The sequence below is a fragment of the Euprymna scolopes genome, chromosome 38 (assembly GCF_053919585.1).
Source record: "Euprymna scolopes isolate OS-2025 chromosome 38, ASM5391958v1, whole genome shotgun sequence".
NCBI classification, from domain to species: domain Eukaryota; kingdom Metazoa; phylum Mollusca; class Cephalopoda; order Sepiida; family Sepiolidae; genus Euprymna; species Euprymna scolopes.
Genome location: NC_136519.1, coordinates 35,045,860 through 35,064,151, shown reverse-complemented (window position 1 = coordinate 35,064,151; position 18,292 = coordinate 35,045,860).

Below are 18,292 nucleotides of genomic sequence, written 5' to 3'. Positions count from 1 at the left end.
ACCATATAGAATATCTGTATGAATATAATTACACGTAATAGTTAAATAAAGATGATCATCGTATAAGAGAACCGAAAAAGAAACTAATAGGGAATTTGTATAAAGATGTATTTTCTTTTTAAATAAATAGAAAAAAGGGGTGTTGATAAGACTATCGATACTTATACAGTTTAGTGACGACATTAAAAAATGGAAATATTGAAAAAAAATTTTATTATACGTAACTGTTATAGACTGAAGTTCTCCGAAAAAAAATTTCACTTCATTTGATCAAGTAGTTTTTTTTTTTTTTACAGCGAAAAACAATGATTTATCACGGCTACGTCAACGTGGCCATTTTGGAAATATACCTAGCAAAATACCTCCATTTTAGGCCAAATTTCGCAATCTAGCCTTTTTTTTCTCGCCATATTGAGATGCGCACAACACATCTGCAATTTTTTTACGTTTTTTTTTCTTTTTTTTTTTTAAATCTGCAATTTTTTGCGTTTTTTTTTTATACTATTGAATATGCAAAGAAATTGAAGAATGCAAAGAATTGTAGAATTTTTATACGAGATTATTTTCGAAACATGCTCAGTTGGACACGCATGGATAACTTCGAAACTTCGTTTATTTACTTCTGTTACAAATTAGAAAAAAAACACCCCAAAAATGGCATCTGTCTTCGCAAAAAAAAAAAATCTCATTCTGGTGGGGGGAAAAGGGGCTAGATTGGCCTAAAATGGAGGTATTCTGCTATGTACGGCAGTTACCTGCCCTTGGGGAATTTCTGGGCCTGCAATAACATTTCCAAAATGGCCACGTTGACGTAGCCGTGATAAATCATTGTTTTTCGCTGTAAAAAAAAAACTACTTGATCAAATGAAGTGAAATTTTTTTTCGGAGAACTTCAGTCTATAACAGTTACGTACAATAAAATTTTTTTCCAATATTTCCATTTTTTAATGTCGTCACTAAACTGTATAAGTACCAGACTATCAATATACACAAAAAAATATAGATTTATTTTTGGGTAAAGTTCCCCCGGGTTTTCCTTTCACTTCAGTAAATAATGGTATTTTGTTATATATATGGCGTACTATTATCCTTAAATATATGATGTTTATGTTTATATATATGTATAAGTGATAGTGTCTGTGTGTGTCTGTGCGTCTGTGTGCATTTCCCTACGCTAAAACTGTCAATTTTAAGCCTACAGATTCGAAATTTGATATACAGGGTACTGAGATTTGGGAAAATCGATGTGATAGGTTTTCGACATAAATTTGGCGATTAAGTGGTCAATATTCAACAATTAGACCTTTGAGAACTCTACCAAACTCCTCCTACAATTTAAGGTCTGAAGACGTGATATTTTATATATAGATTCCTTGGACATGGATCTAACTTATTAACTTTACTTGATCCCTAAACAATAAATGTTAAGAGGTCATAATAGGGGTCAAAGTTTAAAAAAATTGACCGTTTGTTTTTTTCCTCAGCATACACTTCAAAACACCTGGGCAACGCCGGGCACCGATTGCTAGTAAAAGTATAAAACGACAATATAAAAAATATATATAAATGTATACAGATTTATTTGTTTATTCGAAAAAGATGATACATCAATCAGGGGCGTGGAATAAGTAAAACTCTTTATACCATGTTATTTCGAAGCCAAAGTGTTCACATCAGAATAGGAGAGAACGTGCTAGGTTACATAATAGTGATGCGACGTCTAGCGGTAAGAGTGAAAAAATTGTGTAGGGAGAGATAAAATATTGAAACTATTTGGGAGGGAATGGGTGAACTAAAATGGCTTCTCTGATATAGGAAAATATAGCTTTTATTATATCATGAAGAAAGATGTATACCACGTATGTCATGGTGGGTTTTATATATGTTTGCATATGTGCATTGAAACTCTAGGGAAGAATATAAGTGATGGCAATTCCTTGTTTTATTGATACTCTATATAAGCTCCGAAACAATGTGTCTCCTCTTAAAGAATCGATCTTATTTTTATTCTTTTAACTACCATATATATATATATATATATATATATATATATATATATATATATATACATATACATATATATACATATATATACATATATATATACATATATATATACATATATATACATATATATACATATATATATACATATATTTATATACCTATACATATACATATATATACATATATATACATATATATATACATATATATATATACATATATATATATATATATATATATATGCGTGTGTCTGTGTGATTTCCCATCCATAAAACATTAGCTGAATAGAAGTTGCCAAAAGCGTTTCAGATGTTGAAGCACTTTATTTTGAATAAAAAACAAGGTTCGTCAGAAGTAGATCAGTTTTTATAGTGTTTTTGTTCCATGAGGTATATTAGTTACAAATATTAATAAAAAATATCCTTTACTGATGAAAAGATGTCCAATGATTTTTAAAACATTATCTATTTCAGAAAGGAGCTTTTAGATAAGTCGTTGAGATTTGCCCAAGTCCTTTTGGAACTCGGAATCAAACCCTTTACAAAATACGAAGATTGTTACAAAAGAAATGCCTTCTATTTTTACTCCACCCGAATGGATCAGAGGGCGTTGAAATTCGCATTATGATGACTGAAATTATGCATTCATGACCTGAAAGTTTAATCTCTGTCTAAGAAAACAACCTCTGTCATCGACGTGCGTCAGAAGAAAATATGTTTGATTGAATTCCTGGCAAAAGGGCATTAAGAATGGCGGAGACTATGTATAAACATATACTCCGAACGGAATAGAAAATAGGAGGCATTACTTCTGTACAGTCCCTCGTGTATATATATATATATATATATATATATATATATATATATATATATATATATATATATATATATATATATATATATATGCACTGGGAGGAAGCTCACATGCCTATCACACTGATTTATTTCACAGTACATTGTAGTCTACAGTGCACTGTAGAGAACCTTATCTTGCTTTTATGAAATTATATATATATGGTAATAATATGTAGTAATATATATTGACATATAGTGATCTAAAAAATAAATTTAATCTTCCTAACATTAATAGTAGAAGTGTCCGTGAAGACTCGTGGCGTAGTGGATAAAGTACAGGTTAAAATTCAGCTGTAGACTCTTCTGAGGGTTGAAGGTTTTATCCTCGTTGCGAGCAACACTCAGAATACAATTGCGAAGTACTTAGGATGTCCACTTCTGACAGAACGAGAGCATGCTACCCCCGTAAGTGAAATAAAGGGTTCCGTTCGAAATTATGTGCAGATTCCCGAGTTTGACAGAAAGATTCCCGAGTCCGGCAGATACGCTGTGAAAATAACACTCAAGATGAGGACAGTAGTCGGAAGAATCCAAATAATGCGAATAATTATTTAATATACTAAATTTAATTAATATACTATATTTAATATACTAAATAATGTGCACTTTAAAGGGTGACGAAACCTGCTAATAATATTTAAATCCTTTTGGATTGAATATTCAATAACCAAGAAAATTCTCGACGATGGACAAATATATTTTTTAAGCCAAAAAATTATGCAAAGTCTTGGATTCAAGAATTCTAATATTTTTTTTTTATCATTTCTTGTATGTTTTGCTTTAAACACTATGTAATAAAGTATTAATGGTGTCTCAAATTCCCCTTGTGTTTGTCTTATTTGTGACTGAACACTTTAGTGAGTTAAACATTTTAGACATATGTTTGTTTTGTTGTTTTCTTTTTCTTTTGTTTTTGTTTCTATTTATTCTATTTGTTTTGGGGAGGCTGGATTATCCCCCACATAAAAAGCCAACTTGCGTCTTACCCTGCGCTCTTCGGGAGGCAGGTAAATATGAATAACAGCGTGATAGATGAAGAGTTATCTTGAGAAACATTGTAAATTTAAAAGATTTTCGGAACATTTTTAAAGTGGGCGCCATCCTTCATAGTGATTTATCTTTCAACAGAAACCTCTCAGAATCCAACGTCGAACGCGGGAATCCAGAGCTCAATAAGATACACCTGAACAAGGTCAGAGGTTACATCGACCGAAACACAGTGAAAATAATGATGGAATGAAAGCTTACTTAAAATGATAATGTAACGTTTTCCGGGAACCAATACGTTGTAGTTTTCAGTCGCAAAGAAGACGACAAATGGAAAAGAACTTCAACTCGCTTTTTCTTTTTAACGACGACATTTATTTCCTTATTGTTACGGCTGTGACATCACTCAGTTGATTCGTCTTCTCGAGCGTGATTCACATCTCTACCGTGATCGACCTTTTTATAGTCTTTTCTCTTTACTGGTGACGACATTTCTCATGCATTTGCATATAACCCTCTGTGCTATGTTACACTACCAGTTGCAAAGTAAGCGGTCATATTCTTATACGAGGTTTAAAATATTGTTAATTGATGTAGACCCAAGGTTGGAACCACGGAAGGAAACACGGTATACGGATCAGGTGTAAGAAAGATAAATAAACCAAAAACGTTACAAGGATTGGATAAAGGGTAAGCGGGGCTTACTATCCGTTGGTAACCTTAGAAACGTTCATTTCGAACACGTCAGTGTCATACCAAATAACCTACTGTTGATTTAATATGCAGGGCTTTTCTACTTGTGCGGATATAAAATTGCCAGATACATAAAGTACAGGTGTGTAAAATTTCATAAAATCAGCCCAGCCGTTTTAGAGTCCATAGAGAACGAACTCGAACACATACACACACAAAGTACTAGTAACCCTGCTGATTCTACAGTATCAAAATACTGTCCCCAGAGAGTGTTATCCTCTATCGTTATATAATACTGTAGGAGTTCATGATGCAGGTAAGTTTCGGTCTCACACTATTAATATAATGAAACAAATTTATCAAGTGATTGTACAAGGTGCCTTAAATAAATTTGCAGACTTTTTGTACAGGCATTTAAAATTATTGTAGACTCTTGAAAATACAGCATGTTGTTGATATACATCTTAGGTAGGACTTCAGGTTCAAATGAACAGTTACAGCAAGATTTGGAATACACCCTACTAAAGCCTGATTGTCACAGCTGGTGAATTTCAAAAATATTATCTGGAGGTAAGGACAATTTAGAAAGAACGATACACAATACAATTCAGTTTTAAACTTGGAAAAATGACACAGAAACATATGGAATACTTCAGACTGATTTTAGACCATCTTGCATCAGTTTTTAAGTGGCATAAGAGATACAAGAAAGGCACAGAGTTTGTAAAGGATGATGAGAAGTGTTGGAGAAATAATGATATCAGTACACCAGAGTTATTTAGCCAAAATAAAGAATTTCATGGATAAGAACGGTCGTGTGTCTGTAGAGGCAATAAGTGCACAGTTTGATATCAGTGTGGGAACTGTACACACAATTATTCACGCGAAACTAAAGATGCGGAAGATTTTCGAGAAGTTTGTCCCACGAGGGCTCAGAGAATGTCACAGACTATTTGACTAAGACAGTGCCTCGCCCACCCTATAATCCAGACATTGCTCCCACTGACTTTTGGTTATTCCCTAAGCTCAAGTGAAACCTTAGAAACTGTATTTATTAGATAATTGAGGAGATGAAAATTGATACGCTCACATAAGAGTTTCGTGTGTTTACTATCTATAAAAGTGCCCATACGAAAAAAAAAGTCTGGAAACTTATTGAAGGCACCTGTAATTGTTTTTTTTTTTTATGGCACTGATTGTGATAAGCGTTGCCTAACTAAACATACTCTGCTTTCAATTTTTACTCTGTCCATCATTTTTTTTTTTTGTAAATATTCAGAATAATTGCTTAATCACTTAAGAAGCTAGTTACCTAGCTTGCTAGTCGGTTTGCGTCTCTTAGACTGATTACCTCGTTACTGTTGTTCAGCAAACGTTACCAGTTAATTGTTACCTTTACAAGGAAAGAAAAGACTGCTTGTAAGCAACGTCACCATTTCGTTGCAAGCCCTTACTGCTTTTTCTTACACTCCCCCCTCTTCTTGTTGGTGAAATAATCCAGACAATACGCAATATCTTCATGCGTACAACTCCGTGGATACGACTTGGCACAGTCCCGAATAACTCCGTCGACACGATGTGACACGATGCGAACAATTCTTTCAATCAGTCCAGACACACAACCAGAGCAGTCTCTGCAGTTATTCGCTGAACGACTCTGGCATCGTCTTTTGTAGCCCTTAGATGAACGCATTTTCGTCACACAAGAAATACTAGTTTTGCCATTTAACGCGAATGCAATAGTTTAAAATACGTGTGTATATGTCTACTAAGCAGTGAGTTCCCCTTTGTTATACTTAGTGAATTTAGAAAAAAAGCTAAAGCTGTTTAGCAACCCTCCATATATACAGTGCCTAGATTAAACATGCTTTTCCTAAACAGCAGAGAAGTGCAAGCTGATAAAACTAATGTGAAACGATGTTCAATAAAAGCTTTACTGATTAAAGTGCACCATCTCCAAACCCTTTTAATGTGACCAGAAAGACTATCAGCAGCCCCGGATTGTTGTTACAAAACGTGAAATATGGTTCATGTCCGCAATCTCAGAATGGCGTCAACCAAACGACTAGAAGTAATAAAAGTCGTGATACAAAATCAAAAACTAAAATCTATCTGCAGTTTTATACGGACTTGAATGCGTCCAGTGGACCGTAAAACTCTATCAGAAAATGTCACGTTGTCCATGAACCAGCACACGTTGTGTCCAGTTTCAGTCACACAGGAGAACAAGACAAAGACTAGGAAATAACTCCAACTCGCTTGTTCTTTGTCCATACTTAACTCCTGAAACAGTTGTGCTCTCTCTATAAGATTTATTTCACCACATCAAAAATAGATATGGAAAGGGTTAACTTTGAAATATCGCTTTAAAACATCGCAACACCTAGCAAGCATAGTTATATTACTAAATTAATTTAAAAAATACAGATGAACTAATACGCCGAATGCAATGACAAGCAAATTCATTTCTTAACAAAAATTAACACATGAACAAAAAAGAATTATACGGTTTTAAAACCCTAAAAAATGCATGAGCAGTAGATCTTATGATAAACTTTTAAAATGATATTTTAAATGTAATAAAAGATTTAGAATTCCACAACCAACATAATAGTTTAAAACACACACACACACACAAAATCGTTAGAAACAAAAACAACTCTAAAAAAATCCTCGTAAAGTAGATAAAACCACAAATTTTTATAAAATAGATAAACAAGAATATAACAAACTAATCACCGAAAACATTAAAAAAACAACTACAACAAAATGGATGCAAACGAATGCAACTACATAGATATAATGAATACTGAAAGTAAACAAATCACCAATAATTAGCGATAAAGTTGGTAAATTAAAACCTACAGAAGCATACATTTAACTCAAAGACCACAAATATGACTTTGATAATAACCCTAACACTCTCTTGATGAACCCAACTATATCAGAAATAGGTGGAATTAGTAAAACAATACTTTCTAGAAAAAATAAACAAATCAAACAAGACATAGAATTAAACCAATGGGCAAATACTGCCGAAACAATCACCTGGTTTAAAAATATAGAAAATAAAAATAAATGTACGTTTCTACAGTTCAACATCGTGGATTACTATCCCTCGATATCCAAAGAACTTTTCAACATTGCCCTAGAGTTTGCCGAGATATATACCGATATATCCTCGGAATAAATTCACATTATTAAAATCAGTAGATTTTAGAAAAAGTAAAAAATCAGTTCTAATAAATAACAATAACCAATAGATAAAAGTAAAGATGACAAACTCTTTTGATTTGGTAATGGGCTCTTAAGACTCTGCAGAGGCATCAGATCTTGTGAGATTGTTCATTTTATATATACTCACAAGCATTTTTGATACTATAGATATCGGCCTATGCAGAGATAATGGATTAGCTATAATAAAGGATTCTAACAAAGTCAAGGGAAAAACTTTAAGAAATCATAAACAAAGAAATGAAAAAATTAGGCCTAAAAGTACAGACACTAGCTAACATACAAATAACAAATTTCCTTGACGTCACGTTAAATTTAGATAAAAATCCATATGAACCCTACGTAAAAGACAACGCTAATCAAATATATGTAAACCCTAGGTCCAATCACCCCCAGCCATTATAAAACAGATTCCTAACTCGATCATAAACAGAATTAGCAATAACTCAAATGATGAAAACGTATTTATAAGGCCAATCAAAATCTACGACACAGCTTTAACAAAATAGTGGATACAAAAATATTGATATAAATATAAGCAACAAAACAACGATAACTATAATAAAATTAAAAATAGAAGAAAAAGAAATATAATTTTGTATACGCCGCTATATAATCAAATGTTAAAAATTTCTATACCGCATCGAAAAGCACTTCCCCGTAATCAATCGCCTACACAGAACCTTCAGTAAAAATAACCTAGAGTTATAATACAGCTGCTGCGAAATGTGGAGATGATAATAACAAAATATTAAGTAAGAGTAATGAAAACAATAATAACAAAATAAATAAAAAGTGAACAACATGAGAAAAATAAAACTAACACAAAGAACAAAAATGTAACTAGTAGAAATAATAATAATAAGAAGAAGAAGAAGAAGAAGAAGAAGAAGAAGAAGCTAAACCCAATCAACGATAACTCTAATAAAAATAAAAATACTAATAATAAACAAGATAAATGCAACTGTAGATTCTGCACACTCTGCCCACTTCAAAATAACCAAAAGCATAGTTTACCAGGCCACAACAAAACTAACATGAAATATTACGTAGGTATGACGTCCTTAGATTTCAAAACAAGGTATTATGACCATAAAAGTACATTCAAAAACAAACAAAAAACAGAATGAAAACAGCACTAGCAAAGCTATACGCCGACATTTAATGGAAAATAGTAAGGCAAGCAAGTACATGTAGGGACCTAGACGATCCATGTAAATTATGCCTAAATGAAAAATTCGCTATCCTATTCTTTAAAGAACCCCAACATCCAATGAACTGTAGGATTGAAATAGCGAACAACTGTGTGTACAGGATAAACTTTACTCTAGAATAGCGATACAAAATAAATTTGGAGATTGACAATAGAAAATAAATAAAATAAAATAAACATATATATTCATCGACTGGTGTTAATCGTGACATCCTACACTGATGATTCCCGAAAGGATGAAACACTAGTGTCTGCAGGTATTTAATAATTATTATAATAAATAATTATGTCAGCCCCTTTAAGACACTCGTTTTCTATCGTTGAGCACTTTCAGTTGAAATAAAAAGTCGGTAAATTTAGCTCTTATGCGCAGATCATAATATAATGATTAGATCACTTTGACAGACGTTAAAAAGCATTTAATAAATAAATGTTTAAATTTCAACAATATTTCTCACGGTTAACGGTAGCCGAATAAATTGGGTCCTTGCTAATGAAGACAGAGATGGCTTCTGTCGCCGGGTCCGAATCTATCGACTGGTGTTAATCGTGACACCCTCCACTGATGATTCCCGAAAGGATGAAACACTAGTGTATGTAGGTATTTAATAATTATTATAGTAACTAACATAATATCAAGAATATAAACTAAAACACAAAATAAAATATCTAATTACACCTACGCTAAAAATAGGACAGCTTACTACAGCAAAAGGAGATATCTACCCTTCCCATAAACACACAAAGAAGGGGTGAACCGGAGGTCAATTGTGCCTTCGTCCTGTTAGTGCCCGCCCATTGGCTGATAAGGATAGGCGCGGTGACAATTAGGAAGCTGATTGGCTAACTAGAAATTCAATAGCGTGTGCGTATATATAAACGCGCGATAACCACTACTTTTAACATAAGCCTGACGAATTCTCACGCGGATGAAACGCGTAATATTTTGTGTAACTTAATTGCCATATATATTTTCATAACTTACTATATATATATCAAGTCATTCCATAAGTTCTGTTCGAATTTATGAATAAAGGAAAGAAGTGACCAAATGTTAGATTTTATTAAAGATCTAATCATCAACATACTTACCCTGATTATCTATGACTTCCATCCATCTGTTAACAAGCTTATTAATTCCATCACTGTAAAATCCTTTTGGCTTTGACTCAGAAAACTCACAAATGTCAATTCCTTTCAAATGATGTTGTAAGCTGCGAAACAAATGGTAGTCTGAAGGAGCAAGGTCAGGAGAATAGGGTGAAAGAGGAATTTTCTCCCAACCAAGTTCTTCGATTTTTGTGAGGTGATTCTGTCTGTGTGTGCTGATGAAACCTCACTCCTTTTCGATTCACTAGAGTAGGTTCCACCCCCCGCCAAACTTCGTTTAAACGCTCTAATTTCTCACAGTAGATTTGAGCATTAATTTTTAAATTAGGGGGTAACGAACTTTTATGGTCATAATACCTGGTTTTGACATCTAAGTAGGTTATACTTACGTAAAATTTCTTGTTATTCAGGGAGTTTTTTTTTTATTTTTGTTTTCCCCCCCCCCCCAAATATTGCAGCCTGGTAAGCGATACTTTTGGTTAAGTATTTATTTTGAAGTGGACAGAGTGTGCAGGATCTACAGTTGCATTATTCCTTGGCAATCTTACCATATATAAAGAAGAACTTTATTCTCATGTAGTTCTCTTTTCGGCTGTGGCTGAGGTCTTTTCTCTTTGTCAAGCCATTGACTATGAGGCTTAACATTTCGATAACAGATCCATTTTTCGTCACCAGTCAAAAGTTTATCCAAAAAAGGTGAAACAAGTTGGCGAGAATGGAGAGAAGAGGCCCAGAGTGTTAATGCTGGAGTCCCTCTTCTCTGATCTTGAGCAAGTGGTACAGTGGGGGAAGGGTGGCTGGTGACTTTTAATGCATGTAAAACCAAGCTCCTATCTTTACATCATCAACGCTCTGATCCCCATTTGGCATCAATTGAAATTGATGGCTCTCCCTTAAGGGAGGTTCCATGTTTCGACAAGCTTCTGGGTTTGCCCTTTACTCCTGATATCAAGTCTGTTGCCCAGGTCGCTGGGAAATGGTGGGATCCTTCTACCGCTCCAGAAGATATCTCACTACTGATGCAATTCTCTATCTGTATAAAAGCCAAGTACATCCAAGGATGGAGTACTGCTGCCACATCTTGGCTGGAGCTGCATAAACAGCCTATTCTGCCTTCGTGGTTTAGTGGGGGGTGTCCTTTTCTCTTCCCAGCAACCTGTCTCCCACAGAAGAGACGTTGCGAGCCTGTCTTTGTTTTATCGTTATTTCCATGGCAAGTGCTCGTCCGAGCTCCAATCTCTGGTCCCCCCTTCTCACCAATCTTTCACGATAAACATCCGTCCAGCTGAAACCATTGTCAGTAATTTTCCCCACTTTTATCTGTGCCTAAATCAAAACGTAGATTCCATGAACAAAGCTTCTTTCTTAGAAGTGCACACCTGTGAAACTCTCTTCCGTTTGCCTGTTTCCAACCTGACTACAACTTGGATGTCTTCAAGTCCAAAATAAACAAATTCCTGATGAATCACCCCCTTAAGTAAGACACATTATCAAATCTCCAATACTAACTATTATTACGATATTGATTACTGTAAACGCAATAACCCTCATCCCTGAGTGGCTTCCGGGCCTTGATAAGTGGTGCCCTCCATGTAATTTATATATATATATGATGATTGCAACGTCTTGTCAGACGAGTGGCACTCCCTCAGAGATTTAAAATACATGAGCCCAAATGCCTGAGGGAGTATCTATACAAATATGATGTTACAGAGTCTTAGCTTTGTACGACAGCTAAGTCTCTCTCTCGGTTCAAAATGTTGAGATCCAGCCACAAGCAAGAGCAAGATAGCCAGCAACAAATTAAACTGCAGACCAGCTTAATGCGGGTAATGGTCTTCCGCTTTATGGTTTTTTAAATCAGAGATTTGCATCTCCTAGAAAGGTTGCCTTCACCACGGCTTACGGGAGCCCTCTCCACCCCAATACACATATACACACACACAAATATACACGTATATTATATAGTAGCATAGTATCAGAGACATCTGAGGATGCTCGGCTTGAATAGTGATCAAAGAATTGTCAAGAAAATCGGTAAAATCGCCCATTTTTAATTCAAATCGAGAAATTGCCTGTTATCATTAAGGACCTATCGTGGCGCACCGGAAGGATGTTTTGTAGTCTTTTTAAGTCAAACTCTTGATGAGCCTTCTTTCCCATAACTTTCCACTGTCGAGAGATAATGCAAATCGTGATTCATCAGAGACAATGACATTGGTTCAAAAGGTCATAGGTCTTTCTACCATCTCACGAGACCAATCTTTCCTGCGCTTGATATTGCCAGGACAAAGAAGAGGTTTCTTTCTCGCGGCTCTACCATAGAAGCGCAGCCTTTGAAGATAGCAGACAGCTGTTATGTACCTATTTACTATGCCTCCCCACGGGGCAGAGTTAGACACCAGGGTCGTTTTTTAACGTGGAGAAAAGGTACAAAAATAAAAATTGTCTCAGTCGTGAAGGATTTCTCCTCCACCAAAAGAGAACAAGAAAATGAAGTGCAGCATCTGAAGAACAGATACTACACTTTGATCTTGAACTGACATCAGATGTATTAAAATGTTAGAAGTTTTGTCCCGAGGATCCTCGTCAGCATTTCTTGTCACAAGACGCAAGGTTCTTTAAAAGAGTCCGGGACGACCTGGATGAGGTTTTGTGCACTCTTTATCTCCTCTTGTGAATCATACAGTAAAAAAGCTTTCTTGTTATTTTGTGTTGACTAAGACTACCGCCATGTTGACCTACGATTCGTCCTCGAAGAAATCTTACTTTGGTTCATGGTATGCTTAAATGTTTTTAGATGCAATTTTTATTCTAAATTATTTCAGCATTATTCTTATCGGAAAATATAAATAAGCATTTATTAACTTTAGAAAAGACATTTAACTTATGGTTTATACTTATTTATATATATATATATATATATATATATATATATATATATATATATATATATATATAAATAAATATATATATATAAATATATATATAAATATATATATATAAATATATATATATAAATATATATATATATAAGTATATATATATAAATATATATATATAAATATATATATATAAATATATATATATATAAATATATATATATAAATATATATATATAAATATATATATAAATATATATATAAATATATATATATATAAATATATATATAAATATATATATATAAATATATATATAAATATATATATATAAATATATATATAAATATATATATAAATATATATATAAATATATATATAAATATATATATATAAATATATATATAAATATATATATATAATATATATATATATATATATATATATATATATATATATATATATATATATATATATATATACCATTGTACCAACGTACACGGTCCTGGATATGACCCTCAACTATATCCGATGGTGAGGCTCCAACTTTGGCTCGGGTTTGGGGAGGTGTGGAACCACCCTTTAATTGCCATTGCTTCCAGACCCACTCTGACCCGGAGTGGTAGTACCTGTTAGGGTCCCAGCTATGGGTTAAATAGAAATCTACTTGAAAAAAAAAAATATATTCTATTAAAAAAAAGATTTTCTTCAAAATCACTGGATTCGGCATTAAATAACCTGAAAAGGGTTAGCATAAAACAAAAACAAAAACAACCAAGCAACCAACGTGACACAAATATAAACCGATCAAAAATAAACGTTTAAAAATAAACTAACATGAATGTACAAAATGTATAACGATTTTTTAACATTTTGTCCCATTTCTGTTTTAAAATTGTAACAATCTAAACAATTTTAACTGGTTAATGACCCATGAAAGAACGGCCCGTAAGAAATCCAACCATCTGAGGCCCTTAGCGCCGCTCTGCGACTTACAATTTCGGTAAAGATGGAGTTTAAAAATATGGAGACAGACAGACTTAGAGACTTACAGACATATAGCCGCTTATATATTAGATTACATTCATATTATTTATATATAAATATATACATATACATATATTTATATATAAATAAATATATATATATATACAGATATATAAATAAATATATATATATATATATATATATATATATATTTATATATCTGTATAATATATATATATATATTATATAAATATATATATACTTCAGGACTTCTGATAAATGTATTATTTTCACTTTGACTTTCCATGTCTCACTGACTTTAGCAAATAGGGTGCATACCTTTATAACTATTTGCTAATATTTCTCTCCTCTGATGAGATGGTAGACATCGAAACCCTATAGGTTAAGGAGATTAATTTTCTAAAGCATTCTTTGTCTTGCTTAGAATAATAAAAATTCTTTGATATGAAACTCAACCACTTCATTTCATTTCAATGAGAGTTTTTTGAAATTCATAGATTACAATTTAAATATATATATATATATATATATATATACATACATATATATACACATATATATATATATATATATATATATATATATATATATATATATATATATATATATATATATATATATATATATATATATATATATATATATATATGAACCGTTCTCTTAGGAGTCTTTAGCCGGTTAAAATAGTTTATAATGGCTACAACATAGGGCAAATTCATGTACATTGATCCTAGTTTATTGTTAATTTTACATTTTTAATCAGATATTATGCTTGTCACCAACTTTGAATGCTACAGCTTTGCGTTCGGTTTCAATTCTAACTGATTGCACCGAAAACCTTGTTTTTTTCTTTTTTTTTTTTACTTTTGAAATCATGACTCACTAGTAATATATACGAAATCTGGACGAATTAAAATATCATATTTTAGCATATTTACGACTGGACAAAGCCGGGCGCCTTCCCGCTACTAGTTTAAATTTAAAAAATAAAATATATTGTTGCTTAATTATTTTCACAGAAATGTGTCAAATTGATTCTGAAGATAAAACATTTCAAAAAACACGAAAACAGAAATCTTGTAGCAACATTAAAGAGGTATGTTAATTAAAAGAACAGGAAACAAAAAGCTTGGAAGTTTTATGCTTGGAGGAATGCTTCATAAAATATTTCGTATTTAATAGACATTTTAATCGGGACTATTATTCTGATTCTTTGCATTATCTCCCTTTGACTTTGATTGCAGTTATCTCCCTTAATCTTTTGGTTGTAGTTGTCTCCCTTTTTAATATTGCTTCAAGTTATCTCCCTGGAAACTTCTTGTCTGCTTTCGAAATATGATTGGTAAGCATTTTATTTTTTTTTATTTTTCCGATACGAGTCAAAGAAGCCGACATTTTCAAAAATACTTTTCAGAAAAATTTGAACATTAAAATTTTGCACTCCTTTACTTTACTGGTATTTGTGGCTTGGAAGACAAAATGAAGATTTGCCATTACAAATTTGATTTTCAGGATTGTCCGGGTAGGTTGCGAACGATTCTAACATTTAAAATTGTCGCAGACAAGTAGATTTTGCGATATTGAAACCTACATGAAGCAGAAAGAATGATAATAATCAGGGTCGAAAAAAAAGATAGGACATATAAAAACGTATATAAAAGAATATGGAAAACACATAAGGTACGGACTAGACAATCAATCGTTTTGGTTGGAAAATAAGTATTTCACGAAATTCCATGACAATAAATTATTTTGAAAGGGTATAACATTCACTGATCCTCATTTAATCTGGCCAACATCGGGTCTTTCTGCTACTATATATATATATATATATATATATATATATATATATATATATATATATATATATAGTGACCTGACGTTGCCGTGGATTAAATGATGATGTATCCATGTATTTATTGTCATCGTAATCGGTAAAATCGCCCATTTTTCAATGAAATTAATTAATGGATTGCTCTGGTTTGAGGACACTACTGGCAGTAAATTCCCCCACTATTGACTTATTTGACAAAACATTATAGTCTACATTGCACTGTAGAGAGCTTACTATTTATTTTATTATTAAATTATATATATGTGTGTGTGTGTGTGTGTGTGTGTGTGTGTGTGTGTGTGTGTGTGTGTGTGTGCGCGCGTTTATATAATGCCTTGAATTTAAGTTTAAAATGAAAAAATCAAGTATTATACTACAATTGTGCTCTAAACAAAACAATTCATTTCGAACGCGTCCTTGTCATATCAAAGAATCGACAGTTGATTTTGTGTGACTGGCCTTTCTACTTGCGTGGTAATAAAACTTCTCAAATGTACTTGTTAGGCTAAATCTAGGTTAAATGTTTTTTTTTTTTAATTTCATGTTTGTTTATATATATACATATATATATATATATGTGTGTGTGTGTGTGTGTGTGTGTGTGTGTGTATGGGGAGGTGTATGATAATTTATGCATATTTTATTTGTTTATTTTCTATTGTTATTGTTAATTTTAAAATTATTTTGTATCGCCATCCTACAGTAAAGTTTATCCTGTGAACACAGTTGTTCGCTATTTCTCTCCTACAGTTTAATAGATGTTGAGGTTCTTTAAAGTATAGGATAGCAAATTTTTCATGAAGGCATAATCTACATGGATCGTCTAGGCCTCTGCATGTGTTTGCTTGTCTTACTGTTTCCCATTCGACTACCGGCGAACGTCCGCTTTCTTTGAGTTTCCAGTATTCGTTTGCTAGGGTTGTTTCCATTCGGTGTTTTTTATTTTTGAATGTACTTTTGTGGTCATAATATCGGGTTTAGAAATCTAAGGAAGTCATACGTACGTAATATTTCTTGTTATTCGTGTTTTCCTTCGCAAATATTGTGGCCTGGTAAACTATACTTTTGGTTAGACATTTATTTTGAAGTGGGCAAAGTGGGCGGGTTCTACAGTTGCATTTATCTTGTTCGTTATTTGTATTTTTATTTTTATTTCTAGTATGGTTGTCGTTGTCCGGAGTTGGTTTATTATTATTATTATTATTATTATTATTATTATTATTATTATTATTATTATTATTATTATTATTTCTACTAGTTACATACGTGTTAGTTTTTTTTTATCATGGTGTCCATTTTTTTATTGTTTATTTTATTGTTTATATTTAGGTCTTGTTTGATTTGTTTGTTTCCTCTAGAGAATATTTCTTTGCTAATTCTACCTATTTCTGGTTTAGTTGCGTTTATCAAGCGGGTTCTGTGGTTATTATTGAAGTCACATTTATAGTCTTTGAGCAGAATGTATGCCTCTCTGGGTGCCAATTTGACAACTTTATCGCTAATTTTTAATTTATCGGTGATTTTTTACTTCCAGTATTTAATATATCTATGTAGTTGCATTCGTCTGTATCCATTTTTTTTTTAGTTTATTTTAATGTTTTTGTGATTAGTTTGTTATATTCTTATTTATCTATTTTATAAAAGTTTCTAGTTTTATCTGCTTTTACAAAGATTTTATTAGAGTTGTTTATGTTTCTAACGATTTTGTGTAGTTTCCGTTGGAAATTGTTATGTTGATTGTGGAATTCTAAATTTTTTTACTTACGTTGAAAAGATCATTTTAAAAGTTTATAAAAAGGTCTACCCGGCGTTGCTCGGGACCGTATTTTCGCATTTTTTAGGGTTTTAAAACCATACGATGCTTTTTGGCTTATGTTTTCATTTTTAAGGAAGAAATTTGCTCGCCATTGCATTCGGCGTATGTTCATCTGTTTTTTTTTTTTTAATTAATCGAATGATATAGATATGCTTGCTAGATGTGGGGATGTTTTTAGCAATGTTTCGAAATTAACCCTTTCCATATCTATTTTTGGTGTGGTGAAATAAATTCTTTGAGAGTGTTCAACTGTTTCAGGAGCTAAGTATGGTTACTTAATTTAATCACATAAGTTAATATACGAAAGTATAAACTTATGCGTAAACTTTAAGTATTTACTTCATCAGTGCTAAATACGTAGGTAGAGCTAACTTTATATATATATATATATATATATATATATATATATATATATATATATATATATATATATATATGACAGAAAAAATATACACTTAAAATAAGTATTTTTCCTAAGATTAATATATATACTTATTTATATTTACAGGTAAGAATAGTTCTAAAATAACTTAGAGTATCTCATTAAAATTGCATCTAACATTGAAACATGTCACAAACCAAAGAAGCATCAGACCTGTCAGAATTTCTGCGAGGACGAATCATGGGTAAACATAAAGGTGGCCTTAGTTAACCAA